Here is a 14801-nt window from a genome sequence, read left to right on the forward strand (position 1 = left end):
TCAAACAGAAAATGAAAAGCTTAAATACAAATACCAATTAGAAATTAATCAGCTCAGTATCAGAATATCAGAGATCAGCTAGAGAGCCAATTGAATTCACTATTAAAGCTAAAAAGACACTGGAGAGGGCTGCAATGGACTTTGAAAAGCATAAGGTTATAATGATCAAAGAAGAACACAAAACCCCAAAGAAATACTCTTTCTATGAACACCTAAATAGTTGTCAAACAGAGTAAAGAAAAAAATTCAGACTATGAAGTTACAATTTCAATAATATAAAGTCTCGATTACAACGCACTTGTTTATTGCAAGTAGAAGAAGCAGAATAAAAAGAACCCTTCTGAATTAGCACCACAAACCTGGGCTGGGTCCCCACAGAAACTTCCTGGTAGGACTGGTAGAATACTAGAATTAGTTATACCAAGAAACTACAATATTCCCTAATCCAAGGATTTTAACAAATGAAAAAAAACCAAAAACCCAACCAAAACCATACCCAGCACAGCAAAACAACAAAACCCAGAAACCACCCTACAGTATAAAAAAAACCACCCTACAGTATAAAAACAAGAGTCACAAGACAGCAATCAGGACAGAGACAAGCTCAACAAAGAACCCAAATTTCTAGAGAATAAAGCAGAGCCAAGAAGCCCCGGGCTCAGGACTGCTCTGATATTGAGCACCTCGAGCACGTGGGCAGGGGGTGTGGATGGAGACCCCAGGTGAGGTTGGTCAGGGCCACTGAGGGCTCTGAGGTCTCTCAGCACCATCCCCACCTGCAATGCCAAAGTGATACTGGCAGTGCTGAGCTTTGCTCAGTATTGCTTACCAAGGAGAAATCTGACTTATTATAAAGGTCACTTTTATAAATGTCTTCAATATATCTTTCTAAGCTATCCAGTGTAATTATTAAAATTGCCTTGTCACACACAGAGAATCTAGTTTACAGGCTTGGGTATGATTTAGGCTACATTTTAATGGACTTGTTCTGAGACAGTGATTTAAAATGTATCTGACATGACAGATGAGAAAATTGTTTATAATGTACTTCATTGCACCCAGACTGGTTCACCCAAACATCAGTAAATATGCCAGTGCTGCTCTCTTCCTTCCACAGGATGTTTTGAGGGCCAGAATGCTAAAGCAGTTGCAGTACCAGGATTAACAGAGGGCTGTGAACAAGTATGGCAAGTATGACAGCATTTAGGGGCAGTTTGGGAGGGTGCTTCATGACTCTTTTGGGAGATCATTTAATGTCTGTCTCCTGACCTGTGGGAAAGGAAAACCACTGGAGACACCCTGATGTTCACACACCACACCCACGGTGAAGAAGGACATTAGATTGTTGTAATTCTTTCTCTGATAAAACACACTTACCCTACAGTTCTGGGGTTTGGTAATAAGAAGATGGAGAGATGAAGTGTTAGAATAGCTGGGATGGCAGGAAAAAAACAACTTTAGAAGTCAGGTGTCCAATAGAATGCCTTAATTTCAAAGTATTCTCTGAATACAAATAAGCCTAGAATTGTGAAATAACAAAAGCTGAATCCTCACATGACAGATTGACAGAATACCTCATTTATTATTGCATTAGTTTTATCAAGGATTCTTGCTGTAGAATGCAGGTGTGTGCTCAGACCACCTCGTATTTGATATGATACAACATAAGGAGGAAAAAAAAAAAAAAAAAAGCTGGTTTGGCACAAAGGGAGACAGTGAATGTGTCCAGACACAGAGGTGTATTGGGAGGAACAAGACACAGAAATGACACAGTGGAGCCTGGTCTTGACATTGCACTCCACATTGTAGTGAAATTGTGTTCTTTGGGATTTTACTGACATTCTGCTGAAATCTCTTTGCAGACATTTCAAAGGAGTTATTTGGAGATTTAAACAGCCCTCCTGTGAGCTGAGAGGAAACAGAACACAGAAATGACAAGGGCAACAGAGACTGGAATTGTGGCCTTGCATGTTACTATGTGAGAGAACACACAGGTTAGGAAAAGGTTTAAAAGTGAAGGCAGAAAAAGATAATGCAATCAGGAATACTCACGTTGTACAAGAAGTTTCTCTTGATGCAGTATTGCAGCCAGGAAATAGGATAATACTGCATGAAGAGAAGAATGAAATGCATCATTATTTATTTTTTTAGAGGGATGTTTAAGTTGTATGCCACCCAGGGAAAACCACATTGTTGGAAGCTTATCATCATGGTAGTAAAAGGCCAGGAAAGCACCCAAACCAAACAAAAAAGCCAACAAACCAAAACATGCCAAACTGCTCTTTATGTAAATATTATGGCTGTTCACAGGTAACTTACATGTGCAAAAGTACCTCTAAACCACAAAAAAAATACTTTAGTTATCACTTCTTTTAATAACAGGTTGGATAGTATCTTTTTAGTAACAGATGATAACAATAACTCATTTCTAAAACTCATGATGTTGTCAAGTATTGGCAAGTTATGAGGTAAATACTGTGTAGCTTCTATTTTAAAAGAGCAGACACCTCTTGTCTGATAAAGCTGGCACAGCTCAGGGTAACTATTAGGGGTGGCAGGAAAAGACAACCTGTTGAAATTGTGATGGTTTTAATTCTGTAGGGCGGGTGTATAAAATAATCTGGTTGGATTTTATATCTCTGGACTGCCTTGAACGTGCCCACCAAGTGCATTGATCCAAGCTGTGTAGCTGTGTTGGACTGTGTCACCATGCATTGTGAGTTTAGTGTCTTAAGGTTAATTTATTGGAGCAAGGTTACTCTGAAAGGCAAAACCAGCTGTATACTGATGTAGCTCTTTTAAGTTAGTTACAAGTAAAAATATTTACTAATGACTGTACTTCAGCTAAATCAGGAGAAATTATTTTAACTGCATGATTTTCAACTGTTGCAATTTTACTGAGGCCCCAGTATATATGGCACTAATTCATGTAAGGGACCTAAGCTGGAGTAGGTATTTACTTTCTCATATTTGTATGAATATATTGGTATGAAAAGCATTTACATGACTCTAACAGTGTTAGAACTGTTCAAACGACACAAGCTGTGTGAGGGAAGCCCTAAGCCTCCTTTGCTGCTACAGCAGTTCATTGGTTGCTGGTGCTGAACCCCAGCCTGTGTCAGGAACGGTGCGGCCAGCAGGACAAGGGCTGTGATTCCTGCCCTGTGCTGTGCCCTGCACACCTCGAGATGGGTCCTGTTCTGTGCCCATCATTCAGAGAGGACATTGAGGAGCTGGAGTGGGTGCAGAGAAGGGTAACAGTGCTGGGGAGAGGTCTGGAGCACAGGTGCTGCGAGGGACAGCTGAGCGTGTTCAGCCTGGAGGAGGCTCAGGTGCGACTTTATCACTTCACAGTTCCCTCAAAGGAGGCTGCAGCCAGCGGGGTCGGGTTATTTTCTCAGATAACCAGTAAGAGGAGAAGAGGACATAGTTTTAAACTATGCCAGGAGAGGTTTTGGTTGGACATTAGGAGAAATTTCTTCACATAGAAGGTGATTAGAGATGGGAACGGGCTGCCCAGGGAGGTGGTGCAGTCACCATCTCTAGAGACGTTCAAGAGGCGTCCGACACCATTCAGTGCTATGGTCTGTTTGACAAGGTGGTGATCGGATCGGATCGGATCGGATCCTAAGCTGGAACTCGATTACCTCAGGGGTCTTTTCCGCCCTAAGGGATGCCGTGACCGTACGCGCTCGGCACGGGGCGCTGGGCGGGGGTCGGGGCTGCTCCCGCGCCTCTCCCCGCTCCGCTCCGTCCCTGCCTCAGGGGCGCCTCACGCCCCGCAGCTGCTGGGTCCTGCCCTGCCCGGCCCCGCGGGGTCTCTCTCCTCCCCGAGAGACCGCTCCGGCTTTCCTCCTCCTCCTTCCCCCGAGGAGCTGCCGTGCCCTGGGCGCCGCGGTGCCGGGCGGGCAGAGCGAGAACGACGCTACCTCCCCGCCTGGGCGAGGGCTGCGGCCGGCGGAGGCGCCTCTCCCTCAGGCCCAGGTCCGGGGGAGCTCCGGCCCCTCAGGTGAGGCGGGCTCGGCTCCCGCCGCTCTCCGGGCGCGGGGCGGGAGCCGCGGGTCCCCCGAGCGGGCCGGGCCGGGCGGAGGGCGGTGGAGCGGCCCGGAGTGATGACGCGCTTCCTGCCCTCCCCGCCGGGGGTCTGCGCCTCGAGTCCGCAGCGGCGGCGGCTGCGGGCGGCGGCGGCGGCGGTGGAGCCGGCGGGAGCGGGGGGAAGGAAGGAAGGAAGCGAGAGCGCGGCGGGGCTCAGGCGCTCCGCAATGCCACAGTAACAGCGTTCCCGGTAGGAGCCCGCGAGGACCCTCGTCCTGCCCCGCCGTTGCACATTGCACGGAGCGTGTGGTCTGTGCGGAGCCGCCGAGAGGGGGAAGACTCGGCGCGGGGCTGAGCGGCGGCAGCGCGGAGCCGCTCGGCTGCGCGGGGCTCTCGGTGCGGGCTGCTCCGAGCGGCTGCAGCCGCCGCTCCCTGCAGCGCCCGGGCAGGCTCGCTGCAGCCCGCGGGCAGCGCTCCCTGCACAACAAGTTGCCGGTTCCAGGGGGGACAGCAACAGCCCGGCCCGGTGCCGTGCGGGCTGAGCCCCGGCAGGGGAGAGCGGCCTCGGCTCACCTATCGCTCGTCAGGAGCCGGGCCGGCATGAGAGGGAGACAGCGGTCTCTCGGGATTTCCCTGTGCCGTGGAGGGCTGGAATAGGAGGCAGGTGCTGGCTCGGCCGGCCACTCGCATCATGCCTGGGGGAGCGTGGCGTGGCCGGCTCGGAGCTGTGCTTGCCCGGGGAACGGAGCTGTTCGCTGTTGGGCGCTATTGGCGACCGCGATGTAGAAAAAACCTTTTCGCAATACGTGGTGAAGTGACGACCTCCCAAGGACGCTCCTGCCGCGTTTGCATATGCGTGGATCCGTATCCATCTCTGTGTCCGCATCTTCCCGCGGGAGCGGTGGAAGGCTCGCTTGGGGAGCGGGGCGGTCCCGTGGGGCCATCCCGGAGGGAGGGAAGGACGCGGCCGCCCCCGCGCAGGCAGCCCAGGGTGGGTGGGCGCTGCTCCGCAGCCCCGCTGTGCTCCGGGCCGGCCTGGGCCGTGCGGCGCTCCAGCGCTCCGGGCTGCCTGCCCCGCTGAGCCTGCGTGTCCGGGGCGAAGCGCTAAACCTCCCCGAGTGCCAGGCGGCGTTGGGTGCTCGCAGCGGGGCTGTCCGCGTCCCGCCTGGGCTTCTCCTGTGTGCCCCGGTCCCTCTGTTTCTCCCCTGCCCTCCTAGCACATACTGGGGTTCTCCCGTGTCCCCCATCCCTGTGTTTCTCCTGTGCCCTCCTGGCATGTACTGAGGTTCTCCTGTGTGCCCCCATCCCTGTGTTTCTCCCGTGCTCTCCTGGCAGGTACTGGAGTTCTGTGTGCCCTGATCCCTCTGTTTCTCCCATGCTCTCCTGGCAGGTTTCTGTCTCTGTGTGCAGCCTCGCCCTCGGGTGTCTGTGGAGCCTGGCACGGTGTCACTGCGTGGGGACACCTTACTGAGAGCTGGGGCCTCTGATGCCTTTATGCTCACCTCCCATGGCGCTTTTGTTCTGCTGACCAGACATTTCATTTTAGCCTTTTTTTCATTTAAGCTTCACTTTTTGTGTGCTAAAATGCTGCTATGACGTCTAGTTAGGAAGGTTGTGGGAATGTTCATTGGTTGAAAAAAATCTCTTGTCAGGTTAAACAATTGTCCACTTCCCTCCAAATATTTTTAAAGTATATTTTGTGGACCTGTATTTTGGGGCAAAGTTTGAGCCATATTAAATTTCAAGGCAGTTCTGGGTTTGGAAGTCTGTTACTTAGAGGCATTGAGGAGTTCTGCATTCTCAGAAGAGCCCAATGGCCATGGAACAATGTCCCTATGATTTAAAAACAAGCACCATATTTCTGAGCTTGCTCTTGCTTGTGTAAAACGTGACTTATTTATATGTTTATGGCAATGTCTTTTAAGTAGAAATGCAAGCTGCCAGTGTCAATTAAAAATACCTTACAAATTGTAGTATATGAAAAACTTTCATATCTCTATGGTATATTGGTCAGCCATGCTTCCAACACAACAGCTGTTAGACAAGTTAACTGAGAGTTAAGTTGGCTGAACTACCATTCCTGCTTTAATTTTCATAATGTGACATTTTCAAGGGAGATTCAAGGTTATCACACAGCTGAGGAGGGAGAGGGAGTGTCTCTTGGTTCTTGGAAGTGCATTTCATTTGAGTTTCCTAATGCCTCATTTAACTCACTGGTCACTGCAGGACTAAAGGGTTAAGTGGAATTCTAGCTTATCTATTAGTGACAAAATTATTGAGCTTATGTAAGATAAGAATACTTCTTGTTTCTGGTTGCCAATCTAAGTGGGTTAACTATGGCAAGCTTGAATGGTATTCAAGTTCTGAATCTCAGTATAAAGTTAGATAAAGTCTACAGCCAATTCATGGGATACCCATTCATTTTACCATTCAGATTACAGGAGTTTATCCTGAATAATTGTCCTGTGTGTTCTTGGAGTAACATCTGTTGCATGATATCATGTAATGGAATGTAGTACAGCCTAATTTAGGTTGATTTGAAACATTGCCATTGCACTGTAGTAGTGCCTGAGAGGGTGAGAGGTTTTGTGGTGTGTGTGATGGACAGATTGGTTACAAGCAGACAATGTTGAGGAAGATGAACTTGCATTTGAACTGCAGAGGATTAGGTCATTTTACTCTGGGCTTGGTTTGTTTTACAGTTTTACTTAGACTTCTTTCATCATTTGCCAGCTAATGCAATGACTGAATTCTACTTATATTAGGAAATCCATCTGCAGTTATAAATATAACTATCAGTACAAAGCACCACTACAGCAGAATCCCAGTCTTATTTTGGAGTGGAAGAAGTGGGCTTGAAAGAGCTTGAACTGCATGAGACTTGGAAGCTTTGCTGTGAAAACTTTCATTTATTTGGTGTTGTTTCTACAAAGATTTGACTGCACATCAAGGATGTGCAGATGGAGAGCAAGGATGTTCTGATGCATTAATATTTGGATTGTTGCTTTATAGGCTTGCTTATATGATCTGTATCTATTAAACCTGTGCAAATGCAGTCTAGATGGTTTGCAAAAATGGCAGTGCTTAATTAGTCACCACATCTAGACAGGAGTTTAAGCATCTCACCTCCATTCCTTTTTGTGGCACTGTAGTGTCAGATAACTGTTGGGTTATCAATATTGTATGTTCATGAAATATGAGCAATACCATTTGTTGAAGTATCCCTACAATCCATAATTTTAGCAGTATGGTACTGAAAACACCATTTGAGTTGATTCTCAGCTGCCAGTCCTATCTGACCTTTGCAGATTTTGATAAACTGCCAAATACACAGACATCTTGATATTATTTTTTTTAATATGAAGAGTTCCTTGTTAAGCAGTGTTTTCCAGATGCTGCCTTTGCACCAGGCCCTAATTAGGTAACAAGTGTGAATGTCTTTACAGACCACTGTACCAGCTTTCAGAAATTCTTTTCTCCTCCCTGCTTTTGAATCTTCAAAATTTTTGGCAAGTCTGCTTGTGCATGTTTCTACAGACAATAGAATGCTGATGCAAATTGAGAACAGCAAGCAAAATGTTGGGTGTTGTTGCACATGGAGGGAGGCTGTCTGAATAAAGCAGTGTTATGTTTCATTTGTTTACTCTTGGATTTCAGTGTTTCAGTTGGGACAATTGGAGGTGGAAATTGCAGTGTCAGGTATTCCTGAAGGAGAATGCAGGTTGTTGCTTCCAGGGTTCTGCTTTTGGCTACATATGGTTATTAAAATACACAGTAAATTGAACTGCAAAAATTTTGGGGCAAAGGAGATGCAAATGATAAAGCAGAGGGTTTTTTTTTTCAGAGTAGTTTATCTTACAACTTCCAGAGGCTATGTTAAGCAAAATAATCTAGGGTTTTGCAACTCAGTGGATGAGATTATGATTATGGACATCATGCTGTGTCTTAAGCTGCTTTATACTTGATTTTTATTGTTGTGATTAAACAGTCTATTCCTTTTGCACAAAGGGTGCCTTGAAGGTAGCCTGAGCTCCTTAGATGTGTAAGTGCTGATTCACAGCATGTGGTGCAGTCCTGGGTCTGATCAGTGTTCAGTGTTGTGCCTTTTGTCCCTGAGAGCAGGGGAGTTCCACCTTTGGAGTGAGTCTGGGATGCTTGAGTGTGAGAAGGGGGTAAGGAGCCCTGTGCTTAGTTTTAACACCAGATTTTAACTGTGTACAATGAATTTTGTAGCTTGGTGTCCCTGCTAATGCTGCTGAAAACCCATTTCACAGTAGTCAGAGAAGCATTTCCCTGGGTGTGCTATGTGCACACATGCTTATCTTGGAATTGAGTTTGAATTAGCCTGCATACTTGAAGCAATTGTGATAACATTTTGATATTTTCCACTTCCAGTTGCAAGCTGGAATTTCATCCCCAGAGATCCACCCCCTCGATTCTCAAAGCTCCAGCACCTTTTTACTCAAGCATCTTCATAAAGCTAGAAAATGCACTGACTTCACAAGGTGAGGGTGACTATACAACAGTAAGTCTTGTCTTAAAATATCTTTACAGTATTACTGTGCTGACTTACTTGTAGTCCCTTTGCTTGGCAGCTTCCAGTTGATTTCCTGCCAAGATGGGCCAGGCTGGCATTGAAACTGCCTTCCTTTCATTCTCTGTAGGTAGCTCATCTTTCTGTGTTCAGGCAGCAGGAAGAAAGTATGGTCTGAAGTGAACTGTAAATGAACCTTGTGTCTTTGTCCGTGGCAACTTTTGTAAGGTTGAGATTTCTTATTTTTGTGGAAAAGTGACATATAACCCAGGAACAAGCAGCAGACTCTCAGGCTTCTAAATCACAGTAAATAACAATTGAGGTGATAAAGAATCAATGGTACTGCATGGACTGATTACTTTTTTGAGTTGAATTACAATTTACATTTGCCAGCTGTGGTAGGTTTGTTGCTCTAATGTGTAGAAGAGTTTAGTTTTTGCTGAAGTATTTGGTGTAGTGGTGTGAGAACCTCTTAAACAATGGCATTGTCTTCAGTTGTGTAATCCTTTTCTTATTACATATTGTTTATTTTCATATAATGATCTCTCTTGACTGTTCTTGAGAGTTGATAGCTGTAATGTGGTGAGTAACCCTCTGTCTCAGCAACCTCAAGTCCAGCCTGTCCTGTGGTTTGGTTTCAGTCATGTTCTGTACTATCAGGAAAGTTCTGAGTTTTCTGGAATGTGAGATTTAAACTTTGTGTATAGTTGACATAAATATAAGCATGAAACAGTTCCAAAAATTGCTGGCTTGAATTTGTTCAGCTGGAAACATTAATTAGGCTTAAAGTAATTTACAGTGAGTACCTTTTACCTTAGTTCAGTTTATGTGTGCCAAGTGCTGTGTAGCAGGAAATGGCACAGTGGCACTTGGCAGTCAGAACAGCAGCAGGAAGGACAGATTGTCAGTGTCTGACAGAAGTGGTGGTGCATGTTTGAGAGAAGACCTGTGATGGCAGGAGGGATGGTCTCAGGAATGTGATGCTGGTGTAGGGCTGATGGGCATCATCCTTAAACCCAATGAGTATGTTTAGATACCACGACAATCAAAATTTAGCAATGGGTCTATGAATAAATGTATGAATAAATGAAATCAGGAGGTCTAACCTGAATATTTCAGTTTACTGTAGCTTGCAGTTTCTGTAATTCTTGTAATTCTTTGTCATTGGTGACTGCAAGATTTTCTTTGATTATTTTTTGTCGTGGCATAAGGACATATCTATTGACATGGTGTGTCTGAGCTCCCTGGGGAAAGGGCTGAGTGGGAGTCATTGCTGCACAGCCAGCATGCAGGGCCAAGCAAAAGGAACCAGTGGTGTCTCCTGGGTCAGGGTATCACTAAGGGCACTGGTACAGGGAGGAAGATATCAGTGTCCAGCTTCAGCTGAAAAATGCAAAGGCTGTGGGAAATGAGATCACTCTGTTGTGATGTTTAAAGTACTCTTTGGAAATGTTCTTTGCAATAGCTGAGGATGTACAGACCCCAGGCAAGAACCCAAGATGTTGTGGTATGTACCAACTCTGAGGAATATTTGGGTTATTTTAATTAAAAAAAAAAAATAAAAATTGGTGGCTGTGTTTGCAGCTGTGAGTAAGGTGCAGATAAACCTGGCTGTTTGCTGGGTTGTCTGTTCAGCTGCACTGTGGTACTAATGAGACTTAAAAGCAGCTGATGGTTGTAGGTGTGTGTCCAGAAGAGCAGAAGCTGTGAAGAAAGGGGAGTTAACTTTGCCTTGGGAGCTTGGGCAGAGCAGACTGTGGATTAATACAGAACAAACCCATTGAGGAGGGGATGTAAGGAGTTTTGAGTGAGGGCTTTGCATGTAGTAGACCTGGACCTGTAAAGGGTCAGTTCAAATGGATCACAGGTGGTGTATGAGGGAGTGAAAATCTATTCTCTCTCTGTCCTAGGCAGAGAATGTATTTTTAGGGTTTTCATGTCAGAGCTTTGGCTGACTCTGTAGTACCAGTCCCAAGGGAATGGCAGGGCTTTGGTGATGAAGAGATGAGGCAGAAGAGCACCTTGATGGTGGCACACGTGTGTGGTGGAGGTGAGCTGCTTATGCAGCAGCTGTGCACCTGGGGGTTGTTAGCACAGGTGGAGGAAGGGTGGGTGTGCCTGAGGAATCAAGCACACCAGTGCAGCAGCAGCTGCGAGGCCAGGCTGTGGCAGTGGCTCAGTAATGGGTGAATATCTGTGTGGGAACAGTGTGTTCCTGCCTCAGTGCTATTATCATTCCTTTTCAGGGATAAATTGCACTTTGAAGCATTACAAATGCCATCTGTGTAGGGGGTAAAAATCCTTTAGTACTACTGAACACAAAGCACTGTTTTCCATGTGGATCTTAGTGTAATCAGCCATTGCCTTAACTTCTCTGGGATAATATTGCCAGCCTACCTCTAAACTATTGCCTATTTAAGGCAATAGTTTAGAAAGCTTTTTTTTGATCTCATGCCCTTATCAGTAAAAGATTTGTGAGCACACACGCCAAAATATATATGTATTATTCATCAGTTTGCACACATACTACTCAACTATTGTTATGCACATTACAGAACACACACAAAAATGAGAAATTAATAAAAAAGAAGACAAATAGAATATGTTTTATTTTTTAACCAAACCCATTTTTTACTTTCATTTAGGAATCATTTAGTGAGAGCTATGTAATTGAATGTGCCTCTCAAAATTTTTTTTAAATGTTGGTTTATCACTTGTATACAGCCATTTTAAGGGTTGGTTCTAGGTTCAGTTTAGTTCATTACTTGGTTTTAATGACTTTCCAAGCCAAATAAGATGCCTGCCAACAACAGATCCAAGTGGAAGAAGTGCCTTGTTGGTGCTTACTGAATAATGATACCAATTTTCCACTCCCATACACTAATTATGCAGAGATTCTTCTTGGAATTCATTCTATTAAATTTCTGCCTTCCCTGACGCCAATCAGTTCTTCTTGCCGACTAATGGGAAGATGTTGCATTTTTCTCTTTTCCTGAAGCACTTCCTTTGGAAGATTTTTAAACAGTGTTGGGGTTTTAAAAAAGATTTTAAAGTTTTGTAAATTATGTACAGCTTTCAGAGGTTTTTATAGGAGGTTTTTTCAGTGGACAGATTTGCAAACATCTGTTTTCAGAACAGTCTCCGTAAAGTGAGTTTCTTCTGGAAAGCAGTTACCCTCTTGCTCCCTGTTGAAACAGCCTGTCACCTTCACCTTGAAGGGACACCTTAGGTGTGTATATATTTGAAAATATCTGGTAAGTAGGATAGTGCAGACAGCCCCTGTTCAGCACAGAAAAGAACAGGCAGTTTTGAACAGTTGCCTTTCACATGGTGTGTGTCATTAGGTGTGACAACTCTGTTAGGCCCTTTGCCACAACATAACTAGCAAAGCTTACTGTGGGAGTGGGAATTTTGTGGTCACTCCCCATCTTGTTACAAGGTATTCTACTGCTGGAAGCTCTTATTTTTATAAAATTATATAATCCATGGCATCCTGAGCACTTGGTGCACTCCTGCCTCCAGCGTTGCTGTGTTGGTTTGTCTGTGAATGATGCAATGAAAATATTTCATGTGTGGTTATGGAGTGATTGCTTTAACTGGAATAAAAAAATAAAAGGGTTCTAGTGTGAAGGCTACAGATAAAATCACATACGTGTACACTTGCACAGTTTAATAAAACATTGTTTCTAATAAATAATTTGCTGTTGAGTTTACTCCAATACATCATTCCTGGAGTGGCTCACAAAAGAGAAGTTCCCAGTGTGTTTCACTGGGGGAACAATTCAGAATATACCCTAACATGAGGCATGTAAGAAACATCTGTAAGGTCAGCCAACAGTGTAGCACACCTCCCACACTGCATAATTTGTTCTAATCCTTTTTTCCTCAAATCTTCAGCTGTTTTCTTGAGTTTTCCAGCAGTATTTGCTGACAAAAGAATGCCCTATTGTCTTCCATGTATTATTTCAGCCATTTTTTGCTGCAGTAGGAAGACCAAATGGTCTCTCGTGCTATGTGTCTTTTTCTCTTCTGCTGTAAAGTAAGAAACTTAAAAAGGCTTTTGAAGGTTTGCCATTGAGTTCAGGGGGTTGGGGTTTTTTTAAGGGAAGTACTATATTGAATATCACAAGACTTGAAGAAATTGAGTATAAGATTTGTCCTCACCTTGCTGGGTACTTAATTTTTAAATAACTTGCTAACCATGATGGCTTCATATTATCATTATCTAATATCTCAAGGCAAAATGTGTATTTAGAGTGAGGTTCATCATTAATGATGGTAGATGCAAATCCATATTTCATATACTTATCATCATAATTCCAATTTTTTTTTGGCCCACTTTTTGTCAGATCTGATTAGGTTGTTGATTTTACCTCATAATTTGTGTGACAAGTAGCTTTTACTGGGAATAAGAAGTCAGCTGTTGCATATGGATTTTGGAGCAAAAAGAAGATCTGTCTTGGCATTTGTGTATCTGACATAGTAACACTTCAGAGCCTTTAGGATCAAAGGTGATTTTAGGGAGATTTGTAGCTGTAGAGGGCCCTAAAGCCCCTAAACCATTTGTGTATTTCTTTGCCTTCATTTGTCTCATGTTACTATACTTGAAAATAGAGTATTTAGTTACTAGTCCACATGTGTTGTGATAGCATGCAAATTTCTGTAACCATCCCTTTGTTAATTGTGGTCTTAGGTTGTGCCAGTTAAACCTTTAGAAATAAGCATTCCTAAATAATGGAAGTTTTGTTGCTTTTGGTTTTCTTTGCTTCTGGCACTTGTAAGGAGGGACAGCAATTCTTTTCTTCTGGCTTGCTTATAGCAGCCAACGCAGTGTAGTTCTCATCCTGCCTGAGGCTACAGCAGATAAATTCCAAGTACCTGCAAAACATCTGCTATCAAGCACCAGTGCTGTCTTGGTACCCACCCAAAAAGTGTATCTTTTCTTGTACAGCTCATCTTTCTGTAGCTGCCAAGGAGTGAAATACAATTTTTGCCCTGAGGAAGATGCAAAAACAAGGTGGGATTGCAGATAATTGTGTTTTGGGTAGAAAGAGAAGATAAAGCAGGGAGTTGCTTTTAGAAGTTGCTTACAAGACTTTGAGAAGCAAAGGAAGAAATGTAGAATGAGGACAGAAAATGATAGAATAGAAAGAAAAGTGAGAAAAGCATTTTAAAATGTTTTTCTGCAAACTCTAGTTACAGCTTTGTAAAGACTGAAGGTTTCTAGTAGTGTGTACTGACTAATTGCTTTTTGTTTTTTGGGGTTTTTTTCTTTTAATTTGACTCATGTCAAATTTCTTGCTTTGTGTTTACCTCTTATTATTTTAACCAGAACTATATTACTGCTTGTCAAGTACTCTGTGTTATTATGACCAGATGCAGAAAGCAGCCATGTCATCACAGAGACAGACCTTACAGAATAGCTGTATTTTGTATCAACACTTGTTCTGATGTCTTCAGTAGTTTTGCTAGTTCCTTCTGAACTTGAGTTGTTCTGTAAGAACTCTGTAATTTAGCTTCCTTTTACTTGGCACATTTTTCTTTACATGTATTCTGTGAGATCTAACTCTCCCATGACAAGTGATGAGTGAATCAGAGTGCTGGAGACTTGAAATTAGTCTTCCTTTTGGCTTTCTAGAAGAAAGTATTTAGTAGAAGTTTTGTTTCTTCCTGGTCAGTCTACAGATGCTTCAAATACTTGTGCTTGTTAGGAGTTGCCATTTGAATCGAAGCAATTCATACTTTAGATATCTCCAAGTAGCTTAGAATTAGAAAAGCTTTCTTCTGGCAGCATTCATGGGATATTCAACTAAGCAATAAGAAAATGCTTCTTTGTAAGTAGTAAGCTAATGAAAGCCTAGTATTTGTCTAATCAGGTTTGTCTGGGGAGTATGGCTGTCTTGTCAGTGGCTGTTGGAGTGCTGCCTTTGACTGGGTAGGAGACAATTCTGTGTTTTGGGCGGTGAAACAGCTGCACGTGGGGTGGAGGAGTTGGGGCAAGTAGGGCAGGCCAGTCTGGGCTTCTCTCTTGGAGTTCTCGTTCCTGCCACGAAACCAGCTCTTTCTCCACAGTGCATCTGATGCAAAATGGGGTTAAACTGAGCTGTTTGCATGAAAAAACATTATCATGCTTGGTGAAGGATGTACACAGGTAGATCTCGGTCATTGTTAGGCAGACTCTGGTCCGTAGTGGATGTGTTGGGAACAGTAGAAATGAAACTCAAGTGGGATG

At 44.0% G+C, this 14801-nt stretch overlaps 1 protein-coding gene across 3 annotated transcripts in view; it reads left to right on the plus strand.

Moving 5' to 3' along the window:
• The first annotated feature begins 4168 nt into the window (after positions 1 to 4168).
• The window catches only part of TLN2 (talin 2), a 143606-nt gene continuing 132973 nt past the window's right edge, over positions 4169 to 14801 (plus strand). Inside the window, exons 1-2 of one of the 3 annotated variants that reach the window (XM_063169273.1) lie at positions 4169 to 4285; positions 8431 to 8540. The gene's annotated coding sequence lies outside the window, so the exon portion shown is untranslated. The remainder of the gene's footprint in view (positions 4286 to 8430; positions 8541 to 14801) is intronic. The other 2 variants (XM_063169271.1, XM_063169272.1) reach the window with 2 other exon arrangements.

Source organism: Melospiza melodia, chromosome 15 (genome assembly GCF_035770615.1).
Source record: "Melospiza melodia melodia isolate bMelMel2 chromosome 15, bMelMel2.pri, whole genome shotgun sequence".
NCBI lineage: Eukaryota > Metazoa > Chordata > Aves > Passeriformes > Passerellidae > Melospiza > Melospiza melodia.